The sequence below is a fragment of the Aquarana catesbeiana genome, linkage group LG12 (genome assembly GCF_042186555.1).
Source record: "Aquarana catesbeiana isolate 2022-GZ linkage group LG12, ASM4218655v1, whole genome shotgun sequence".
Classification (NCBI taxonomy): domain Eukaryota; kingdom Metazoa; phylum Chordata; class Amphibia; order Anura; family Ranidae; genus Aquarana; species Aquarana catesbeiana.
Window position 1 is genome coordinate 22,984,001 of NC_133335.1, and position 23,957 is coordinate 23,007,957.

The 23,957-nt window shown below is 47.8% G+C and overlaps 1 long non-coding RNA gene and 1 other non-coding gene across 4 annotated transcripts in view; one reads left to right on the forward strand and one right to left on the reverse strand.

Annotated features, from left to right (window-relative positions):
* The window catches only part of LOC141114002 (uncharacterized), a 122,173-nt gene that overhangs the window by 76,605 nt on the left and 21,611 nt on the right, over nt 1-23,957 (reverse strand). The window lies entirely within an intron of this gene.
* Nucleotides 11,269-11,340, forward strand: TRNAE-UUC (transfer RNA glutamic acid (anticodon UUC)). The gene has a single exon. It is a non-coding gene; the product is annotated as a tRNA-Glu (tRNA).

Genomic DNA, 23,957 nt, shown 5'->3' on the forward strand with positions numbered 1-23,957 from the left:
TGCCATGAACATTGATGAGGGGTCACCCCCCCCCCATATGTACACATGTATAGGAATTGCCATGCACATTGATGAGGGGTCACCCCCTCCCCCATATGTGCACATGTATAGGGATTGCCATGGTCATTGATGAGGGGACACCCCCCCATATGTACAAATGCATGGGGATTGCCATGGACATTGATGAGGGGCCACCCCCCCCCCCCCCACCCCCATTATGTACACATGTATAGGGATTGCCATGGACATTGATGAGGGGTCCCCCCCATATGTACACATAAATATGGATTGCCATGGACATTGATGAGGGGCCATCCCCCCATATGAACATATGTATAGGGATGGCCATGGACATTGATGAGGGATCCCCCCCATATTTACACATGTATAGGGATCGCCATGGACAATGATGAGTACAAATGGGGGGGGGGGTGATGTCTCATCATTGTCCATGGCCATCCCTATACATGTGTACATATGGGGGGATCCCTCATCAATGTCCATGGCCATCCCTATACATATGTACATATGGGGGGGTGGCCCCTCATCAATGTCCATGGCAATCCATATTCATGTGTACATATGGGGGGTGACCCCTCATCAATGTCCATGGCCATCCCTATACATGTGTACATATGGGGGTAACCTTTCGTCAATGTCCATGGCAATCCTTATACATGTGTACATATGGGGGATGGGGTGATTCCTCATCAATGTCCATGGCCATCCCTATACATGTGTACATACGGGGGGTAACCTTTCATCAATGTCCATGGCAATCCCTATACATGTGTGCATATGGGGAGACCCCTCATCAATGTCCATGGCAATCCCTTTACATGTGTACATATGGGGGGGCGACCCCTCATCAATGTTCATGGCAATTCCTATAGATGTGTACAAATGGGGGGGGGTGCCATGGACATTGATGAGGGGTCCCCACGTATGTACACATGTATAGGGATGGCCATGGACATTGATGAGGAATCACCCCATCCCCCATATGTACACATGTATAGGGATTGCCATGGACATTGACGAAAAGTTACCCCCCATATGTACACATGTATAGGGATTGCCATGAACATTGATGAGGGGTCCCCCCCATATGTACACATGTATAGGGATTGCCATGGACATTGATGAGGGTTCCCACATATGCACACATGTATAGGGATTGCCATGGACATTGATGAAAGGTTACCCCCCGTATGTACACATGTATAGGGATGGCCATGGACATTGATGAGGAATCACCCCATCCCCCATATGTACACATGTATACAGATCGCCATGCACATTCATGAAAGGTTACCCCCCATATGTACACATGTAAAGGGATGGCCATGGACATTGATGAGGGGTCATCCCCCCATATGTACACATGTATAGGGATTGCCATGGACCTTGATGAGGGGTCCCCCCATATGTACACATGTATAGGGATTACCATGGATATTGATGAGGGGCCACCCCCCCATATGTACACATGTATAGGGATGGCCATGGACATTGATGAGGAGTCAACCCCCCCCCATTTGTATACATGTATAGGAATTGCCATGAACATTGATGAGGGGTCACCCCCCCCCCATATGTACACATGTATAGGAATTGCCATGCACATTGATGAGGGGTCACCCCCTCCCCCATATGTGCACATGTATAGGGATTGCCATGGTCATTGATGAGGGGACACCCCCCCATATGTACAAATGCATGGGGATTGCCATGGACATTGATGAGGGGCCACCCCCCCCCACCCCCATTATGTACACATGTATAGGGATTGCCATGGACATTGATGAGGGGTCCCCCCCATATGTACACATAAATATGGATTGCCATGGACATTGATGAGGGGCCATCCCCCCATATGAACATATGTATAGGGATGGCCATGGACATTGATGAGGGATCCCCCCCATATTTACACATGTATAGGGATCGCCATGGACAATGATGAGTACAAATGGGGGGGGGGGTGATGTCTCATCATTGTCCATGGCCATCCCTATACATGTGTACATATGGGGGGATCCCTCATCAATGTCCATGGCCACCCCTATACATATGTACATATGGGGGGGTGGCCCCTCATCAATGTCCATGGCAATCCATATTCATGTGTACATATGGGGGGTGACCCCTCATCAATGTCCATGGCCATCCCTATACATGTGTACATATGGGGGTAACCTTTCGTCAATGTCCATGGCAATCCTTATACATGTGTACATATGGGGGATGGGGTGATTCCTCATCAATGTCCATGGCCATCCCTATACATGTGTACATACGGGGGGTAACCTTTCATCAATGTCCATGGCAATCCCTATACATGTGTGCATATGGGGAGACCCCTCATCAATGTCCATGGCAATCCCTTTACATGTGTACATATGGGGGGGCGACCCCTCATCAATGTTCATGGCAATTCCTATAGATGTGTACAAATGGGGGGGGGTGCCATGGACATTGATGAGGGGTCCCCACGTATGTACACATGTATAGGGATGGCCATGGACATTGATGAGGAATCACCCCATCCCCCATATGTACACATGTATAGGGATTGCCATGGACATTGATGAGGGGTCCCCCCCATATGTACACATGTATAGGGATTGCCATGGACATTGATGAGGGTTCCCACATATGCACACATGTATAGGGATTGCCATTGACATTGATGAAAGGTTACCCCCCGTATGTACACATGTATAGGGATGGCCATGGACATTGATGAGGAATCACCCCATCCCCCATATGTACACATGTATAGGGATTGCCATGGACATTGATGAGGGGTCACCCCCCATATGTACACATGTATAGGGATTGTCATGGACACTGATGATAGTTGCAAACATTAAAAAAAAACATTTCCAGCTTTATATTGTTGTGCATCCAGCAAGCAATATAACGCTTCATCACCGCCTGTCAAACACCCTCTGAAAAGGAATCACAGATTGCTCTTCAGAGGGCAAAACAAGTAACAAAAAAACAAAATAAACTTCCTCTGGCCCCATTTCTTCAGCAGGGGGCAGGCAGAAGCAAATGTAATGCCTTTAGGGTGCAGGTGGTGTAATCTGCAGTGCTGCATTCCCCAACAACTACAGTCTTGGCCTGTCCCTGATTGGTTGATATAGAAGAGGCCAGAACTTAAATTTAATTATTGGGAACTGCAGTGCAGAAGATCACTCCGTCTGCACCCCAAAGGCATTAAATAGACCCTTTATGCTCCTGTGCTCCCCCGCTGAACAAATGGGACCCCAGTAGGTTGCTGCAGGGCTGTGCTGTAAAGCATGGGAGTTTGGACTTTAAGGGAACCCAAGTAATTGAAACTATAAAGAGTATAAAAGGTAAAAATATTTTTTATTTTATTACCTTTAGATTTTTGTTAAAAAAGATTATATATATAATTGAGGATTATCAGCCATACAATTTACATATAGAAAAGAATCATACATAGATAAATCCTATCCTGCATGCTAATTGAACCCAATCATTTAATGTATATGTCCCAACATTCAAGAGTAGAAGAAGAGAAACCAACTTTCCAAATGTGAATTGTTGTTGTGAATGTAGGACGCAATATGGGTTGAATTGCAGGTCAGGTAGGTGTTCTCTTTAATTGCTCGACATATTTCGCGTTATATAACGCTTCTTCGGGAGCTGGAGGTAGTTCTGTTGAGTACACATAAAAGATCACTATGAATATATTATATATATATATATATATATATATATATATATATATATATATATATATACACACACATACATCAAACAGTAAAATACATAACTCAGAAATAAAGTTCGTACAAACTGAGGTACATTCCAACTGATTCTAGTGATCCTAAAGGGCAGACCCCAATAAGGAGAATGGTCATACGGGGGTCCATAGAAAAAAACAGCAGCTGGGGAGGCCATTAAAAAGAGCACACGTTATAAGTGTGTACACAGATATGTATATAGAGTAAAAATATATCGCTACAAAATGTGTGCTGTGCAATGTGGGATATACTCAGCATGACCATTCTCCTTATTGGGGTCTGCCCTTTAGGATCACTAGAATCAGTTGGAATGTACCTCAGTTTGTACGAACTTTATTTCTGAGTTATGTATTTTACTGTTTGATGTATGTGTGTGTATATATATATATATATATATATATATATATATATATAATATATTCATAGTGATCTTTTATGTGTACTCAACAGAACTACCTCCAGCTCCAGAAGAAGCGTTATATAACGCGAAACATGTCGAGCAATTAAAGAGAACACCTACCTGACCTACAATTCAACCCATATTGCGTCCTACATTTACAACAATTCACATTTGGGAAGTTGGTTTCTCTTCTTCTACTCTTGAATGTTGGGACATATACATTAAATGATTGGGTTCAATTAGCATGCAGGATAGGATTTATCCATGTATGATTCTTTTCTATATGTAAATTGTATGTCTGATAATCCTCAATTATAGATATATAATCTTTTTTAACAAAAATCTAAACGTAATAAAATAAAAAATATTTTTACCTTTTATACTCTTTATAGTTTCAATTACTTGGGTGCCCTTAAAGTCCAAACTCCCTAGTTTCTATATATGACATACCAATACCAGGACGTTGTCACACCATTTTTTGTTGTACCTACAGTGTCACCCTGTTTTTAGGTACATATTTATGTGGGATTTTTGATTGAATTGCGCTGTAAAGCAGCTCTCACATATAGTATCTATTTCATCCTTGTTTTTTAGCCATTTGCCTGGAATTCTGACTTAGACCGCACTCACACTTGGCAATTTGGAACGGCCGGCAGAAGTGCTATGATTCTGCTGTGATTCAAAATCATGGGAAAATGTGCAACCAGCATTTGGATTACATTTTTCCTAATGGCACCCCAAACATGGCAAGATCTTGTCACGATTGTCACATGACAGAATCACATGGAAATCAATCCAAACCGTGCAGGGGACTATTTCTTTACTTTCGGGTACGGTGGAATAATCTGCAATGCAGCAGTTCCTGGTCCCGGGCCTCTTCTATATGAAGCCACCGCAACAATTCTAAAGATTACAATAAAAGAGGCCGGATGTTTAGTTTAATAATAAGAAACAGAAGTACTGCAGATTACTCCCCCGCACCCAAAAGTGAAGAATCAGTCCCCTTCTGACTCAATTCATTTTAGTGGGTCGGCATAACGGCCAGGCAACCAGAATTTTTATATGAACGCCACCATTAGTCATCCCTATGTCCCTGTCATGTCAGGGTTTATTTATTGTCCCTGGCACTGGAATGTTAAACTTTTCTCTCTATAATTTGATGTTGTATAAAAAATATATATAATGTAGGTAAAGGTGCTAAATCTGATTCTTCTTTTTTATTGCAGATGTACGCGGTATTTACTGCAAACACAGTTCACAAGGCAGGTCTGCCCCAGTGAGCAAGACAGAATGTGAAAGCTACATTAAGACTCCACCAGCAAGTGACGTTCACATGGAGACTCCACCAGCAAGTGACGTTCACATGGAGACTCCACCAGCAAGTGACGTTCACATGGAGACTCCACCAGCAAGTGACGTTCACATGGAGACTCCACCAGCATGTGACGTTCACATGGAGACTCCACCAGCATGTGATGTTCACATGGAGACTCCACCAGCATGTGACGCTCACATGGAGACTCCACCAGCATGTGACGCTCACATGGAGACTCCACCAGCATGTGACGCTCACATGGAGACTCCACCAGCATGTGACGCTCACATGGAGACTCCACCAGCATGTGACGCACACATGGAGTCTCCACCAGCATGTGACGTACACATGGAGACTCCACCAGCATGTGACGTACACATGGAGACTCCACCAGCAAGCGACGTTCACATGGAGACTCCACCAGCGAGCGACGTTCACATGGAGACTCCACCAGCATGCGACGTTCACATGGAGACTCCACCAGCATGTGACGTTCACATGGAGACTCCACCAGCATGTGACGTTCCCATGGAGACTCCACCAGCATGTGACGTTCCCATGGAGACTCCACCAGCATGTGACGTTCACATGGAGACTCCACCAGCATGTGACGCTCACATGGAGACTCCACCAGCATGTGACGTTCACATGGAGACTCCACCAGCATGTGACGTTCACATGGAGACTCCACCAGCATGTGACGTACACATGGAGACTCCACCAGCATGTGACGTACACATGGAGACTCCACCAGCATGTGACGTACACATGGAGACTCCACCAGCATGTGACGTTCACATGGAGACTCCACCAAAATTCCAGAAGAATGTCTCCAGTGAAGATGGGGGAAAGGATACAAGAAAGGATAGGCGGATACTAGTAATAGGGGATTCAATTATTGGAAGGATACAGAGGGCAATCTGTCAGAGAGACCGTTATCGCCTAACAGTATGTTCTTTACCGGGCGCTCGGGTTCAGAACATTACAGATTGCATGGACACATTGTTGGATGGGGTTGGAGATGACCCAGCTGTCATGGTATATATCGGAACCAATGACAAAGTTCGAGAAAGATGGAGCGCCCTACAAAATGATTTCAGGGACTTAGGGGCTATATTGAAGAAAAGGTCCCCCAAGGCAATATTTTCTGAAATACTGCCTGTACCTCGATCCACACCAGAGAGGCAGCAGGAGCTTATGGTGCTTAACAAATGGCTGAGGAACTGGTGCAGGGAGGAGGGGTTTGGGTTCATGGAGAACTGGGCTGACTTTTCAGTCAACTACTCGCTCTATAGCAGGAATGGACTGCACTTAAATGGGCACGGTGCCGCTCTGTTGGCAGAGAAGATGACCAGAAAGCTGGAAGAAATTCAGATTGACGCTCCACCAGAATCTAAAGTTCACATTGAGAACCCACCAGAATGTGACATTCATATGGAGACTCCACCAGCATGTGACATTCATATGGAGACTCCACCAGCATGTGACATTCACATGGAGACTCCACCAGCATGTGACATTCACATGGAGACTCCACCAGCATGTGACATTCACATGGAGACTCTACCAGCATGTGACGTTCACATGGAGACTTCACCAGCATGTGACATTCACATGGAAACTCCACCAGCATGTGGCATTTATACGGAGACTCCACCAGCATGTGATGTTCAGGTTGATACGCCACCAAAATGCCAGAAGAACGTCTCCAGTGAAGATGGGGGCAAGGATACAAGAAAGGATAGGCGGATACTAGTAGTAGGGGATTCAATTATTGGAAGGATACAGAGGGCAATCTGTCAGAGAGACCGTTATCGCCTAACAGTATGTTCTTTACCGGGCGCTCGGGTTCAGAACATTACAGATTGCATGGACACATTGTTGGATGGGGTTGGAGATGACCCAACTGTCATGGTATATATCGGAACCAATGACAAAGTTCGAGAAAGATGGAGCGCCCTACAAAATGATTTCAGGGACTTAGGGGCTATATTGAAGAAAAGGTCCCCCAAGGCAATATTTTCTGAAATACTGCCTGTACCTCGATCCACACCAGAGAGGCAGCAGGAGCTTATGGTGCTTAACAAATGGCTGAGGAACTGGTGCAGGGAGGAGGGGTTTGGGTTCATGGAGAACTGGGCTGACTTTTCAGTCAACTACTCGCTCTATAGCAGGAATGGACTGCACTTAAATGGGCACGGTGCCGCTCTGTTGGCAGAGAAGATGACCAGAAAGCTGGAAGAAATTCAGATTGACGCTCCACCAGAATCTAAAGTTCACATTGAGAACCCACCAAAATGTGACATTCATATGGAGACTCCGCCAGCATGTGACATTCACATGGAGACTCCACCAGCATGTGACATTCACATGGAGACTCCACCAGCATGTGACATTCACATGGAGACTCCACCAGCATGTGACATTCACATGGAGACTCCACCAGCATGTGACATTCACATGGAGACTCCACCAGCATGTGACATTCACATGGAAACTCCACCAGCATGTGGCATTTATACGGAGACTCCACCGGCATGTGATGTTCAGGTTGATACGCCACCAAAATGCCAGAAGAACGTCTCCAGTGAAGATGGGGGCAAGGATACAAGAAAGGATAGGCGGATACTAGTAATAGGGGATTCAATTATTGGAAGGATACAGAGGGCAATCTGTCAGAGAGACCGTTATCGCCTAACAGTATGTTCTTTACCGGGCGCTCGGGTTCAGAACATTACAGATTGCATGGACACATTGTTGGATGGGGTTGGAGATGACCCAGCTGTCATGGTATATATCGGAACCAATGACAAAGTTCGAGAAAGATGGAGCGCCCTACAAAATGATTTCAGGGACTTAGGGGCTATATTGAAGAAAAGGTCCCCCAAGGCAATATTTTCTGAAATACTGCCTGTACCTCGATCCACACCAGAGAGGCAGCAGGAGCTTATGGTGCTTAACAAATGGCTGAGGAACTGGTGCAGGGAGGAGGGGTTTGGGTTCATGGAGAACTGGGCTGACTTTTCAGTCAACTACTCGCTCTATAGCAGGAATGGACTGCACTTAAATGAGCACGGTGCCGCTCTGTTGGCAGAGAAGATGACCAGAAAGCTGGAAGAAATTCAGATGGACGCTCCACCAGAATCTAAAGTTCACATTGAGAACCCACCAGAATGTGATTCTCACACTAAGACTCGCCCAGAATGTGGCGTTCACGTTGAGACTACACCAGGAAGCAATGTTCACATTGTGACTCCACCAGAATGTAATGTTCAAGATGAGACAAAATTCCAGAGGAACCTTGAGAACATCGCCTCCAGTGAAGATGGGGGCAAGGTTACAGGAAAGAATAGGAAGACACCGATGGTAGGGGACTCAATCAATAGGAAAGAGAGGGCAATCTACCACAAAGACTGTTATTACCGAACAGAATGTTCTTTACCGGGTGCTCGTGTTCGGGACGTTGAGGATCAGATGGACAGATTGTTGGATGGGGCTGGGGAGAACCCAGCTGTCATGATACATATTACTAACGACAAAGTTATAGGAAGATGGGGCACCCTAAAAAATGACTTCAGGGACTTAGGGACTATATTGAAGAAAAGGACCTCAAAAGCAGTATTTTTAGAAATACTGCCTGAACCTCAAGCCACACCAGAGAGGCAGCAGGAGTTTAGGGAGCTTAACAAGTGGCTGAAAAACTGGTGCAGAAAGGAGGGGTATGGCTTCATGGCGAACTGGGCTGACTTTTCAGGTGGTTACCATCTTTATAGCAGTGACGGACTGTACTTAAATGAGAAGGGTGCAGCTTTATTGGGAGAGAAGATGGCCACAATGTCAGAAGAAATTTTAAACTAGGCGATGAAGAGGAGGGATCAGAGGATGATTTGTTAGTGAATATGCGGGAGAGGATCTTCAAGTCAAGCCATCATCACCAAAGTCTACTACATCATCACTCTCTTGAAAGATTCTCATCAACACCTGTCTTCAAGAGCAATACCACTAGCTTTCTTCACCAACAACAGTGCCACTGTACCTTTTCTGCATAGTCAAAGTTTTGTGTGTGGAGATTTGTGTGGAGTGTTAAAAGACTCAGTGGAAAGCCTGGGGAAGCCTCCCAGGGACCAGTTATGGCTGTACCAACAAAGGTCTCTATACTGGTGGCGGCTGCCACTCCAGTAACTGAAGGGTCTTCCCATCAGCCCTCCATTTTCATTTTTGGAGCTTCGGAATCACCAACTATCAATGCAGTAGGACAAACAAGACAATTGGCTGTTCCTAGAAGACAACAAAAAGTCTAAGGAACCCTCCTAGGGACCAGGTATGGCTGTACCAACACAGGTCCTTACACTGGTGGCGGCTGCCACTCCAGTAACCGGAGGGTCCTCCCATCAGGCCTCCATTTTTGCTTTTGTAGCTTCTGAATCACCATCAATGTAGCTTCACAAACCAAACAATTGGTTGTTCCTAGAAGAAGACTTAACAAAAAGTCTGAGGAACCCTCCCAGGGACCAGAAGAAGCTTTAAGGTTCAATAATACATCGCCAAAACATAATCACCTGTAAAAAAGCACATGAGATGTTGGTGGTAAACAGCCTGCTAGGCACAGGGGGGAACCGAACCAAGTCCTCCAAAATCTGCCTCATATCCAAAAGTTGCCAAGAGCGTAAATGTAGACCTTAAACTTTAAGGTTAATCAAAAATATCACATTCTAAAGGGAAAGGTAGAACAAGGGGGAGTATGGAAGAGGGAGAGAGGGAGGAAAAGGGGGGGGGTTGGAGGAAGAAGGGGGTGAGGGTTTGGGGGAACCCCCACACCCCTTCCTTACCCCCAACCTCCCCTCCTTCCCTCCCTCTCTCCCTCTTCCATACCCCCCGGGAACAAGGGGGGTATGGAAGAGGGAGAGAGGGAGGAAAAGGGGGGGGGGGTTGGAGGAAGTAGGGGGTGAGGGTTTGGGGGAACCCCCACACCCCTTCCTTACCCCCAACCCCCCCTCCATTCCACCCTCTCTCCCTCTTCCATACTCCCCCTTGTTATACCTTTCCCTTTAGAATGTGATATTTTTGATTAACCTTAAAGCTTAAGGTCTACATTTACACACTTGGCAACTTTTGGATATGAGGCAGCTTTGGGAAGACTTGGTTGGTTGGAACTCTTTTTGTCTTCAGAGGTGAGAGAAGTCTTTCCAGCTTTCTTTAGGCTTTCTCTGGAGAAATGAGAACTCTTCCCGCCAGTGAGGTCCTTTATGGAGAAGTCGAAGGCCTCACTCACACGGGGTGTATGAATCTGTACTCTGTGTGGGGGCTGTGTTTACCCCAAAAAGGACATCCATGCGGGTGCAGTTGCATGGACGCACCCTGGGTGCGTTCGGGGCCGTGCACCGGCACTCACACAGATGTCACATTGGGTACAGCCACTGCACCCCAGTTGACAGCAATAGGACTGCCTACACATGATGCTATTATTTGGGTGTGTTTTGAAGTGTTATATATATAATATATAGATTGTAGTTTAGGTTAAGTTTGGATTTCTTCTGGAGGCGCTTTGAGCGGACATAACTGATGTACTCAGCTCAGCGGGGGCGGACCTTAGAGAACAGAGGCCGCATACGGGCAGCACAGAGGCTTAGGGGTTAGCCTTGCAGCACTAGGGTCCATGGTTCAAATCCTGACCAGGAAACTATCTGCATGGAGTTTGCATGTTTTCCCTGTGCTTGCGTGGGTTTCCTCCGGGTACTCCGGTTTCCTCCCACACTACAAAGACATGCTACCTTGCGTTGGTGGTGCAGTGGTGAGCATAGCTGCCTTTCAAACAGCTGACCCGGGTTCGATTCCCGGCCAACGCCATCTCCAATACTTGGAGTCCTCAGAGAGAAAAGCACTATACAAGGTCAACGGGGAGTATATATTAGCGGTGGAATAAAGAATAAAGCGAATGTGTGGAATGTTTGAGGAAGAAAATGTTCCCCCAGAATCCCCCAGAAGGTGAACTCAGCAACTGATAGAAGACGCTTAGGCTGCGATCACACCTAGGTGTTCTGGATCGCGGGCGGAATTACTTTGATTCCCGATTGTGATCTTTTCAATGGCACCCCAACATGGGACAATATTGTCACCTGACAAATCACACAAACAAAATCGCGGGACGCCTGTTTCCCAAAAGCAGTCCTGCGATTTATCAGGCGACAATCGCGGAAAAAATCACGCCTCAGTTGGGGTGATATTAAAAGTAAAAGGATCGCAAGCATGTGCCGCGATTTGCGGCGATTCGGGAATCCAGAACACCTAGGTGTGAACAGATCCTCGCCGTGTCCATCATACAACAAGAACTTCCTGCGCAGACGTCCCCTTCAACATGAATATTACACCCATACTCCCCCCAGCAGGAATAATACACCCATACTTCCCCCCACAGGAATATTACACCCATACCCCCCCAGCAGGAATATTACACCCATACCCCCCCAGCAGGAATATTATACCCAGAACCCCCCCCTAGCAGGAATATTACACCCATACTCCCCCAGCAGGAATATTACACCCATACCCCCCCAGCAGGAATATTACACCCATACCCCCCCAGCAGGAATATTACACACATACCCCCCCAACATGAATATTACACCCATATCACCCCCAACATGAACATTACACACATACCCCCCCAACATGAACATTACACCCATACTCCCCCCCCCGCAGGAATATTACACCCATACTCCCCCCCCCACAGGAATATTTCACCCATACCCCCCCCCCAGCAGGAATATTACACCCATAACCCCCCCCCCCAGCAGGAATATTACACCCATACTCCCCCCAGCAGGAATATTACACCTATACTCCCCCCAGCAGGAATATTACACCCATACTCCCCCCAGCAGGAATATTACACCTATACTCCCCCCAGCAGGAATATTACACCCATACTCCCCCAGCAGGAATATTACACCCATACACCCCCAGCAGGAATATTACACCCAAACCTCCCAACATTAATATTACACCCAAACCCCCTCAACATGAACATTACACCCATACCCCCCCCCCCCCCGCAGGAATATTACACCCATACCCCCCCAGCAGGAATATTACACCCATACTCCCCCCAGCAGGAATAATACACCCATACTTCCCCCCACAGGAATATTACACCCATACCCCCCCAGCAGGAATATTACACCCATACCCCCCCAGCAGGAATATTATACCCAGAACCCCCCCCTAGCAGGAATATTACACCCATACTTCCCCCAGCAGGAATATTACACCCATACCCCCCCAGCAGGAATATTACACACATACCCCCCCAGCAGGAATATTACACACATACCCCCCCCAACATGAATATTACACCCATATCACCCCCAACATGAACATTACACACATACCCCCCCAACATGAACATTACACCCATACTCCCCCCCCGCAGGAATATTACACCCATACTCCCCCCCCACAGGAATATTTCACCCATACCCCCCCCCCAGCAGGAATATTACACCCATAACCCCCCCCCCCCAGCAGGAATATTACACCCATACTCCCCCCAGCAGGAATATTACACCTATACTCCCCCCAGCAGGAATATTACACCCATACTCCCCCCAGCAGGAATATTACACCTATACTCCCCCAGCAGGAATATTACTCCCATACTCCCCCAGCAGGAATATTACACCCATACACCCCCAGCAGGAATATTACACCCAAACCTCCCAACATTAATATTACACCCAAACCCCCTCAACATGAACATTACACCCATACCCCCCCCCCCCCCCGCAGGAATATTACACCCATACCCCCCCAGCAGGAATATTACACCCATACTCCCCCCAGCAGGAATAATACACCCATACTTCCCCCCACAGGAATATTACACCCATACCCCCCCAGCAGGAATATTACACCCATACCCCCCCAGCAGGAATATTATACCCAGAACCCCCCCCTAGCAGGAATATTACACCCATACTTCCCCCAGCAGGAATATTACACCCATACCCCCCCAGCAGGAATATTACACACATACCCCCCCCAACATGAATATTACACCCATATCACCCCCAACATGAACATTACACACATACCCCCCCAACATGAACATTACACCCATACTCCCCCCCCCGCAGGAATATTACACCCATACTCCCCCCCCCACAGGAATATTTCACCCATACCCCCCCCCAGCAGGAATATTACACCCATAACCCCCCCCCCCAGCAGGAATATTACACCCATACTCCCCCCAGCAGGAATATTACACCTATACTCCCCCCAGCAGGAATATTACACCCATACTCCCCCCAGCAGGAATATTACACCTATACTCCCCCAGCAGGAATATTACACCCATACTCCCCCAGCAGGAATATTACACCCATACTCCCCTAGCAGGAATATTACACCCATACACCCCCAGCAGGAATATTACACCCAAACCTCCCAACATTAATATTACACCCAAACCCCCTCAACATGAACATTACACCCATACCCCCCCCCCCGCAGGAATATTACACCCATACCCCCCCAGCAGGAATATTACACCCATACTCCCCCCAGCAGGAATATTACACACCTCGGTTGGGGTGATATTAAAAGTAAAAGGATCGCAAGCGTGTGCCGCGATTTGCGGCGATTCGGGAATCCAGAACACCTAGGTGTGAACAGATCCTCGCCGTGTCCATCATACAAGAACTTCCTGCACAAACGTCCCCTTCAACATGAATATTACACCCATACCCCCCCAGCAGGAATATTATACCCATAACCCCCCCCCAGCAGGAATATTACACCCATACTCCCCCCAGCAGGAATATTACACCCATACTCCCCCCAGTAGGAATATTACACCCATACCCCCCCAGCAGGAATATTACACACATACCCCCCCAACATGAATATTACACCCATACCCCCCCAAACATGAACATTACACCCATACCCCCCCCCCCACAGGAATATTACACCCATACCCCCCCCCCCCAGCAGGAATATTACACCCATACTCCCCCCAGCAGGAATATTACACCCATACTCCCCCCAGCAGGAATATTACACCCATACCCCCCCAGCAGGAATATTACACCCATACACCTCCAGCAGGAATATTACACCCAAACCCCCCAACATGAATATTACACCCAAACCCCCCCAACATGAACATTACACCCATACTCCCCCACCGCAGGAATATTACACCCATACTCCCCCCCGCAGGAATATTACACCCATACCCCCCCCAGCAGGAATATTACACCCATACACCTCCAGCAGGAATATTACATCCAAACCCCCCAACATGAATATTACACCCAAACCCCCCCAACATGAACATTACACCCATACGCCCCCCCCCCGCAGGAATATTACACCCATACCCCCCCAGCAGGAATATTACACCCATATTCCCCCCAGCAGGAATATTACATGCCTCGGTTGGGGTGATATTAAAAGTAAAAGGATCGCAAGCGTGTGCCGCGATTTGCGGCGATTCGAGAATCCAGAACACCTAGGTGTGAACAGATCCTCGCCGTGTCCATCATACAACAAGAACTTCCTGCACAGACGTCCCCTTCAACATGAATATTACACCCATACCCCCCCAGCAGGAATATTACACCCATACCCCCCAGCAGGAATATTATACCCATAACCCCCCCCCCAGCAGGAATATTACACCCATACTCCCCCCAGCAGGAATATTATACCCATAACCCCCCCCCCCAGCAGGAATATTACACCCATACTCCCTCCCAGCAGGAATATTACACCCATACTCCCCCCAGCAGGAATATTACACCCATACCCCCCCAGAAGGAATATTACACCCACACACCCCCAGCAGGAATATTACACCCAAACCCCCCCCCCCCCCACAGGAATATTACACCCATACCCCCCCAGCAGGAATATTACACCCATACTCCCCCCAGCAGGAATATTACACGCCTCGGTTGGGGTGATATTAAAAGTAAAAGGATCGCAAGCGTATGCCACGATTTGCGGCGATTCGGGAATCCAGAACACCTAGGTGTGAACAGATCCTCACCGTGTCCATCATACAAGAACTTCCTGCACAGACGTCCCCTTCAACATGAATATTACACCCATACTCCCCCCCACAGGAATATTACACCCATACCCCCCCAGCAGGAATATTACACCCATACTCCCCCCCAGCAGGAATATTACACCCATACTCCCCCCAGCAGGAATATTACACACATACCCCCCCAACATGAATATTACACCCATACCCCCCCAACATGAACATTACACCAATACTCCCCCCCCCCGCTGGAATATTACACCCATACTCCCCCCCACAGGAATATTACACCCATACCCCCCCCCCAGCAGGAATATTACACCCATACTCCCCCCCCCCCCCGCAGGAATATTACACCCATACTCCCCCCCACAGGAATATTACACCCATACTCCCCCCCCCCCCGCAGGAATATTACACCCATACTCCCCCTCACAGGAATATTACACCCATACCCCCGCGCAGCAGGAATATTACACCCATACTCCCCCCAGCAGGAATATTACACCCATACTCCCCCCAGCAGGAATATTACACCCATACTCCCCCCCCCGCAGGAATATTACACCCATACTCCCCCCCACAGGAATATTACACCCATACTCCCCCCCCCCCCGCAGGAATATTACACCCATACTCCCCCCCCACAGGAATATTACACCCATACCCCCCCAGCAGGAATATTACACCCATACGCCCCCCAGCAGGAATATTACACCCATACTCCCCCCCACAGGAATATTACACCCATACCCCCCCCCCCTAGCAGGAATATTACACCCATACTCCCCCCAGCAAGAATATTACACCCATACCCCCCCCCCCAGCATGAATATTACACCCATACTCCCCCCAGCAGGAAAATTATACCCATGCTCCCCCCCAGCAGGAATATTACACCCATACTCCCCCAGCGGGAATATTACACCCATACTCCCCCCAGCAGGAATATTACACCCATACCCCCCCAAGTAGGAATATTATAACCATACTCCCCCCAGCAGGAATATTACACCCATACTCCCCCCAGCAGGAATATTACACCCATACCCCCCCAAGTAGGAATATTACATCCATACTCCCTCCAGCAGGAATATTACACCCATATTCCCCCCAGCAGGAATATTACACCTATATCCCCCCCAGCAGGAATATTACACCCATACTCCCCCCAACAGGAATATTAAACCCATACTCCCCCCAGCAGGAATATTACACCTATACTCCCCCCAGCAGGAATATTACACACATACTCCCCCCAGCAGGAATATTACACCCATACTCCCTCCAGCAGGAATATTACACCCATACTCCCCCAGCAGGAATATTACACCCATACTCCCCCAGCAGGAATATTACACCCATACCCCCCCAGCAGGAATATTACACCAATACTCCCCCAGTAGGATTATTACACCCATACCCCCCCCCCCCCCCAGCAGGATTATTACACCCATACTCTTCCCAGCTGGAATATTACACCCATACTCCCCCCCAGCAGGAATATTACACCCATACTCCCCCCCAGCAGGAATATAACACCCATACTCCCCCCCAGCAGGAATATAACACCCATACTCCCCCCAGCAGGAATATTACACCCAACCCCCCCCCAACATGAACATTACACCCATCCCCCCCCCCCCACAGGAATATTACACCCATACCCCCCCAGCAGGAATATTACACCCATACTCCCCCCAGCAGGAATATTACACCCATATCGACTTCAGCAGAAATATTACACCCATACTCCCCCCAGCAGGAATATTACACCCATACTCCCCCCAGCAGGAATATTACACCCACACTCCCCCCAGCAGGAATATTACACCCATACCCCCCAGCAGGAATATTACACACATACCCCCCCAGCAGGAATATTACACACATACCCGCCCAGCAGGAATATTACACCCATACACCCCCAGCAGGAATATTACACCCAACCCCCCCCCCCCCAACATGAACATTACACCCATCCCCCCCCCACAGGAATATTACACCCATACCCCCCCAGCAGGAATATTACACCCATACTCCCCCCAGCAGGAATATTACACGCCTCGGTTGGGGTGATATTAAAAGTAAAAGGATCGCAAGCGTATGCCATGATTTGCGGCGATTCGGGAATCCAGAACACCTAGGTGTGAACAGATCCTCGCCGTGTCCATCATACAACAAGAACTTCCTGCACAGACGTCCCCTTCAACATGAATATTACACCCATACTCCCCCCAGCAGGAATATTACACCCATACCCCCCCAGCAGGAATATTGCACCCATAACCCCCCCCCCAAGCAGGAATATTACACCCATACTCCCTCCAGCAGGAATATTACACCCATACTCCCCCCAGCAGGAATATTACACCCATACCCCCCCCAGCAGGAATATTACACCCATAGCCCCCCCAGCAGGAATATTACACCCATAGCCCCCCCAGCAGGAATATTACACACATACCCCCCCAACATGAACATTACACCCATACCCCCCCAACATGAACATTACACCCATACTCCCCCCCCCCACAGGAATATTACACCCATACCCCCCCCAGCAGGAATATTACACCCATACTCCCCCCAGCAGGAATATTACACCCATACTCCCCCCAGCAGGAATATTACACCCATACTCCCCCCAGCAGGAATATTACACCCATACTCCCCCCCCCGCAGGAATATTACACCCATACTCCCCCCCCCCCGCAGGAATATTACACCCATACTCCCCCCCACAGGAATATTACACCCATACCCCCCCAGCAGGAATATTACACCCATACTCCCCCCAGCAGGAATATTACACCCATACTCCCCCCAGGAGGAATATTACACCCATACCCCCCAGCAGGAATATTACACACATACCCCCCCCAGCAGGAATATTACACCCATACACCCCCAGCAGGAATATTACACCCAAACCCCCCAACATGAACATTACACCCATACCCCCCCCCGCAGGAATATTACACCCATACCCCCCCAGCAGGAATATTACACCCATACTCCCCCCAGCAGAAATATTACACCCATACCCCCTCCCTCCAGCAGGAATATTACACCCATACTCCCCCCCAGCAGGAATATTACACCTATACCCCCCCCAGCAGGAATATTACACCCATACTCCCCCCAGCAGGAATATTACACCCATACCCCCCCCCCCCCCCAGCAGGAATATTACACCCATACCCCCCAGCAGAAATATTTCACCCATACCCCCAACATGAATATTACACCTATACCCCCCAACATGAATATTACACTAATACCCCCCAGAAGGAATATTACACCCATACCCCCCCAGCAGGAATATTACACCCATACTCCCCCCCAGCAAGAATATTACACCCAATTCCCCCCTTCCCCCCCAGCAGGAATATTACACCCATACTCCCCCCAGCAGGAAAATTACACCCATACCCCCCCAGCGGGAATATTACACCCATACTCCCCCCAGCAGGAATATTACACCCATACCCCCCCAGCAGGAATATTACACCCATACTCCCCGCAGCAGGAATATTACACCCATATCGACTTCAGCAGAAATATTACACTCATATTCCCCCCAGCAGGAATATTACACCCATACTCCCCCCAGCAGGAATATTACACCCATACTCCCCCCAGCAGGAATATTACACCCATACCCCCCAGCAGGGATATTACACCCATACCCCCCCAGCAGGAATATTACACCAATACTCCCCCAGCAGGATTATTACACCCATACCCCCCCCCCCCCCAGCAGGATTATTACACCCATACTCTTCCCAGCAGGAATATTACACCCATATTCCCCCCAGCAGGAATATTACACCCATACTCCCCCCCCCCCCGCAGGAATATTACACCCATACTCCCCCCAGCAGGAATATTACACCCATGCTCCCCCCCAGCAGGAATATTACACCCATGCTCCCCCCCCAGCAGGAATATTACACCCATACTCCCCCCCAGCAGGAATATTACACCCATACCCCCCCCCCCAGCAGGAATATTACACCCATACTCCCCCCAGCAGGAAAATTACACCCATACCCCCCCAGCGGGAATATTACACCCATACTCCCCCCAGCAGGAATATTACACCCATACCCCCCAGCAGGAATATTACACCCATACTCCCCCCAGCAGAAATATTACACCCATACTCCCCCCAGCAGGAATATTACACCCATACCCCCCAGCAGGAATATTACACCCATACTCCCCCCAGCAGAAATATTACACCCATACTCCCCCCAGCAGGAATATTACACCCATATCGACTTCAGCAGAAATATTACACCTATATTCCCCCCAGCAGGAATATTACACCCATACTCCCCCCAGCAGGAATATTACACCCATACTCCCCCCAGCAGGAATATTACACCCATACCCCCCAGTAGGGATGTTACACCCATACTCCCCCAGCAGGAATATTATACCTATACCCCCCAGCGGGAATATTACACCAATACTCCCCCAGCAGGATTATTACACCCAAACCCCCCCCCCCCCCCAGCAGGATTATTACACCCATACTCTTCCCAGCAGGAATATTACACCCATACTCCCCCCAGCAGGAATATTACACCCATACTTCCCCCCCCCCCCGCAGGAATATTACACCCATACTCCCCCCCAGCAGGAATATTACACCCATACTCCCCCCAGCAGGAATATTACACCCATGCTCCCCCCCAGCAGGAATATTACACCCATGCTCCCCCCCCAGCAGGAATATTACACCCATACTCCCCTCCCAGCAGGAATATTACACCCATAACCCCCCCCCCCCAGCAGGAATATTACACCCATACTCCCTCCAGCAGGAATATTACACCCATACTCCCCCAGCAGGAATATTACACCCATACTCCCCCCAGCAGGAATATTACACCCATATCGACTTCAGCAGAAATATTACACTCATATTCCCCCCAGCAGGAATATTACATCCATACTCCCCCCAGCAGGAATATTACACCTATACTCCCTCCAGCAGGAATATTACACCCATATTCCCCCCAGCAGGAATATTACACCCATACTCCCCCCAGCAGGAATATTACATCCACACACACCCCAGCAGGAATATTACACCCATACTCCCCCCAGCAGGAATATTACACCCATACTCCCCCCAGCAGGAATATTACACCCATACTCCCCCCAGCAGGAATATTACACCCATACTCCCTCCAGCAGGAATATTACACCCATACTCCCCCAGCAGGAATATTACACCCATACCGCCCCAGCAGGAATATTACACCCATACTCCCTCCAGCAGGAATATTACACCCATACCCCCCAAGCAGTAATATTACACCCATACTCCCCCAGCAGGAATATTACACCCATACCCCCCAGCAGGAATATTACACCCATACCCCCCCCCCCCCCAGCAGGATTATTACACCCATACTCCCCCCAGCAGGAATATTATACCCATACTCCCTCCAGCAGGAATATTACACCCATACCCCCCCCCAGCAGGAATATTACACCCATACTCCCTCCAGCAGGAATATTACACCCATACCCCCCAAGCAGTAATATTACACCCATACCCCCCCAAGCAGGAATATTACACCCATACTCCCCCCAAGCAGGAATATTACACCCATACCACCGCCCCCCCCCCCCCCCCCCACAGGAATATTACACCCATACCCCCCCAGCAGGAATATTACACCCATACTCTTCCCAGCAGGAATATTACACCCATACTCCCCCAGCAGGAATATTACACCCATACTCCCCCAGCAGGAATATTACACCCATACTCACTGTCTAACCGTCAGTTAAAAGCAGGGGTTTAGTTAGCACACATTTGCAAACGCATGTGAAAGCTGCAAGGCCTCATCACGGCACCCTGTGTTGCTTGCAGTCCTAACACTACAAATTTATAAGTGTCTCCACAGTGGAAGCACATGCATGGAATGAATAGATGTGGAACAGGAGCACACTGGACACAGACATAGAATGCATTAAAGTCAAAAACCTTAAAGGAGTTGTAAAGGCAGAAGGTTTTTTATCTCAATGCATTCTATGCATTAAGATAAAAAAACCTTCTGTGTGTAGCAGCCTCCCCTGCAACCCCCTAATTACTTACCTGAGCCCCACCTCTGTCCAGCGATGTCCATGAGTCCCTCAATTGTCCGAGACTGTCCCTCCTGATTGGCTGAGACACAGCAGCGGCGACATTGGCTCCCGTGGCTGTCAATCAAAGTCAGTTAGCCAATCAGGAGAGGGAGGGGGCCGAGCAGAATGGCAGCTTCGTATCTGAATGGACACACAGAGCTGCAGCTCGCTTGGGTGCCCCCATATCAAGCTGCTTGCTGTGGGGGCTCTCGACAGGAGGGAGGGGCCAGGAGCAGCGAAGAGGGACGCGAGAAGAGGAGGATCCGGGCTGCTCTGTGCAAAACCACTACACAGAGCAGGTAAGTATAACATCTTGATTATTTTTTTCATTTTTTTTTTAAACAAGACTTTACAATCTCTTTAAGGCTTTACAACTGTTTGAACATGCACTGCAGACACAGATTTAGCCGTTGTGATATATAACGTCTTTATACATACAAAACAAGTTTGATAAAAAAAAAAAAAAAAAATATTGCTTTTTGACAAACAGAAGTGCGACTTTAAAATATAAGAAAAAAAAACTGTATAGTCTGTAGGCTGTAATGCTATTGCACATATTACCTGAATACATTACCAACAATAAATATTAAGGCTCCATGCACACTGAAGCTTATAAACGGCCGTTTTTGGGAGTTTGGGCGATTTTTTTAACAGCCCATAAACTCTCCTCTATGTTATCCTATGTGTCCATGCACACATGGACGTTTTTGGAGGTTTATCAGCAGTAGAGCTAATGGGCTGTTGTCTGAATACCCTAAAATCGCATTCATGAGCTGTTTTTCTGACCACAAAAAATGTTTAAAAATGTTAAATGCGCATAAACGCTGATAAACATTGGTAAACGCTCAAAAACGTGGCTCACCATCGTTTTTTAACGTTTTTCTTAAAAAAAAAAAAAAAACGCGGAAAAATGCTAAAAAACGCCGATAAACGCTGTTACAAAAACATAAAAAATTTTGAAAGACTCATTGCAAAGCTATTGGCGTTTTTATAACGTTATTTTAACGTCCAGTGTACATGGAGCCTAAGAAAAAAAAGGCTTTTTCTTATTTATTTAGTTTTTCAGCAGCTTAGTAGATGCCCCTTATTTATTCTTATGTGGTAGTGCAATAGTAAAATACATGTTTAACCACTTGCTGACCACATAACACTGTTATACGGCGGCAGAGTGGCTCTCCTGTGCCGGATCACATACCTAGTATGTGATCCGGCACTTCCAGGTAGGGGAAGCGGAAGTCGATCAGCGGGAGTCGGCCAATGAATGACCGCCGGCACCCGCTGATCGGTGAGGAGAAAGACAGAACAGAGCTCTGCATTGTTTACATGGGCTCTGTTCTGTCTTTTTCCTCGCCGATCAGCGGGTGCCAGCGGCCCTGTCAGTGGGGATGTACTGGATTTTGTTTCCCTGTAATGCAGTGAACAAAAACCAGCACATCCCTTAGTAAAGCACCTCACATAGTAAACACAAAATCACTGGTTAGGCACACATTTAACCCTTTGATCGCCCTAGATGTTTAACCCCTTCCCAGCCAGTGTCATTAGTAGTGACAGTGCATATTTTTAGCACTGATCACTGTATTAGTGTCACTGGTCCCCTAAAAAGTGTCAAAAGTGTAAGTTAGTGTCAGACTGTCCGCTGCAATATTAAAGTCCCGCTACAAATCGCTGATCGCCCGCCATTACTAGTGTAAAAAAAAAAAATTCCAGTATATATCCCATAGTTTGTAGATTCTATAACTTTTGCGCAAAACAATCAATATATGCTTATTGGGATTTTTGTTACCAAAAATATGTAATAAAAAAATACATAATGGCCTAAATTTACGAAGAAACTTTTTTTTTTTTTTTTATGTTTTATAACAGAAAGTAAAAAATATTGTTTTTTTTTTCAAAATTGACGGTCTTTTTTTGTTGAGACAAAATATAAAAAATCCAGTGGTGATCAAATATCACCAAAAGAAAGCGCTATTTGTGTTTGTGGGGGGGAATTATATCAATTTAATTTGGGTACAGCGTTGCATGACCGCGTAATTGTCAGTTAAAGTAACGCAGTGCCGTATAGCCAAAAATGTCCTGGTCATGAAAGCGGAGCTCCACCTTAAACAAAAAATATTAAAAGCCAGTAGCTACAAATACTGCAGCTGCTGACTTTTAATAAATTGACACTTACCTGTCCCAGGGTCCAGCGATGTCGGCAGCCAAAGCCGATCGATCGCTCGTCTCTCGGCTGCCCCCACCGCCATCCTCGGTCAGGGA